General features: G+C 37.2%; 1 long non-coding RNA gene across 1 annotated transcript in view; it reads left to right on the top strand.

The window, feature by feature from the left end:
* Nucleotides 1-1,764, top strand: part of LOC138050842 (uncharacterized) — a 2,629-nt gene extending 865 nt beyond the window's left edge. The window contains exon 2 of the long non-coding RNA XR_011132708.1: nucleotides 509-1,764. This is a non-coding gene — a long non-coding RNA (uncharacterized lncRNA). The remainder of the gene's footprint in view (nucleotides 1-508) is intronic.
* The last annotated feature ends 736 nt before the right edge of the window (nucleotides 1,765-2,500 follow it).

Raw genomic sequence — 2,500 nt, 5'->3', positions numbered from 1 at the left:
ATTATTGACAGGGAAGTACTGCTTCAAAGTGGCACCCGAGTGACTTAATTGTAGTCCAGCTTCCACAATCGCCAAATAATAATGATCTATCATTATTGTAATAATGCAACACACTTGGTGTCAACATCTATGTCAAAACTTGGTAGATGGTATTTTTCTTTCCCCCTTGACTGGCCATTATTTGGAAATCTATGTTCAACCCAACGTCCAAGGCAAAATTATGGTTAGACTCAAAAAATTTAAGAACATGTGTTAAGGCAAACAGTTAAGGGTCATTGGTTTATGTGTGGTTTATATTATGTTTATATGGTTAGCTCATCATGTTTTCTTTGTCTGGGTTGTGTAATAATAATGACTTTTTGTACTAATTTTCACAGCCCCCATAAAAACTGACATGTGCAGTTTCCTGCATCTAGGAAAATAATAATATCATTATGATATTGTAGATTATAGCATTGTAATATGCATCTCATGGACAATAACATTCATTTTCGTTTTTTGTCCTTAGGGAGATGGATCCACCTGGTATTATTTGTGGCAGTTTTGTGAAATATTAGCTCTAAAAGGAGCGAGAAGAAATTCAGCCTTTTTTTCTCAGCAATAAACCACAATAATCTTATTGAGTTCACTTTGTCCATGTTGGTAGTGTGGAACAAAAGACTGGATAAAGTCACTGAGAAATCCAGACAATGCTGTTGAGTTTTAAGCAGTTTCTTTAGTACTCTTCACATTGTCAAACTTTTCAGTTTCTTCTTAGAACTGAATACCAGTCCTTAACCTTTTTTCAGTTATGAACTTTTTGGACCAGCACAGAGCTTTAAGATGCCACTTTTTTAAATGTTGTACTTATAAAAAAAATGGGGACAACATATTCAAGCAAAAACATCACAAATGCATGTTGTTTGCACCTGCACGCAAACTTTGCGAATGCTTTTGATCTGATGAGTTGCCAACCCAGTAATGCTTCAGATACATGTAGTGACGCCGAAACCCAGAACACCTTCAAACACATTCAATGACAAGTTGTCAGAGAAAAAATTAAAATTAAAAACAAACATCTTCTTGAGCATTGGGACCCACATGGAATAGCCCTTGCATATGTGTATTATACTGATGACTGGATTCCATCTACTTAATATACAATCATCTTTTTAGGATAATACCACCTACGCCAGTCGGAAGATAATGCTAGAGTGAACTTCTTGCTATACAGCTGAAAATATTAATTTTGTGGAATGCCCCTTTTAGGGATGTTTCCTAGTTGTCTATGCTCTAAAGATTTTGTTCAAACCCATCAAGTACAATGTAGCATGCATGTGTGAAATGTCTCAAGTTTAGATCAGTTTTGCAATATGCACTGTGTTGTCTGAACTGATCCTTGTAAAATTTTTGTAGTTTCTTGTCAATTGTTAAATATGGAAAAAAGGATTTACTTTCTGAAAGAAAAATAACATTAATGACGTCTCTTGATCAGGTTAGGATCTGATGAATTTTTATTTTAAAAGGCAAGCAAATCAAGGGGCAAATTAATTTTCTCTGAGCTGTTTAATTTCAGTAAGTGGGCTTTCCAGGATGAAGCACTTTTTTGCCTGCTCTCTGTGTATCATACAGTGTATAATCTTCTCACCGATTTATCTCAGTTTCTGTTGGGGCTGGCTTTCATCGCTCTTCTATAAATTTAACAAAAAATGCTGTGTAAAGAGCGAAAGATGTATTTTGCTTTCATGATAATTATAAATTCGTATTGAAATTTGGAGAAACGTGGAGCTCAATTTGCCTGAGTTCTTGCATCTTTGCATACTCCATTTTAATATCGCTTTCAGCATGCTTGCCAAAATATCTTTTGTAAGCGTGTCACCATTCACCACCCGGTCTATAATTCACCAGTTGTCTTCCTTTATTGTTCAGAGTATTATAGAGAGTATCTGGAACGTCATAAGGTTTTTCAATGTCTCTTTACCGACACAGACAAAGAGGCATTGTCCTGTATCGCAACCACTCGACGAACTAGTCTCCACCGATAAGTTCGAAGCTCTCACCAATTCCACCGGCCGAATATCGCCAAAACAGGGTTTAAGGGAATTTCTGGTCCTCCCAGAAAACCAACAACTTGCAAAACCCGTTCGAGAAACTTGCGACAAAAGCCAACACTGTCAAAAAAGTAAGCATTGCAGCGCTCGTTAACTCCATTCACCGTATAGTCACACGAAAGGTGCATTTACCGCGCGAAAACAATTTTTACACAATTTGTACACCCCTTCAATTTTTGAAAAAACATCAAAACTCGTCAAAAATTGTGACAAAATCCTTATCTTTCAAACAGCGACCTTATTTTTTTGATTTAATCAACGGCTGTCATTTTCCGGCGAACAAACAGTCGTTTTGAATGAGCGCGCCTTCGAGCCTGCGTTTCGTGCCGCGGATCAGTGACTTGCGCAGTCGTTTTTCAGCTCTGTCGTTACAGTGTCAAATGGAGTATTGCCTCCTGGATGAGCTCTAA

The sequence above is a fragment of the Montipora capricornis genome, chromosome 6 (genome assembly GCF_036669925.1).
Source record: "Montipora capricornis isolate CH-2021 chromosome 6, ASM3666992v2, whole genome shotgun sequence".
NCBI lineage: Eukaryota > Metazoa > Cnidaria > Anthozoa > Scleractinia > Acroporidae > Montipora > Montipora capricornis.
The sequence above is the reverse complement of the archived record's forward strand: the minus strand, read 5'-3'. Positions and strand labels throughout refer to the sequence as shown.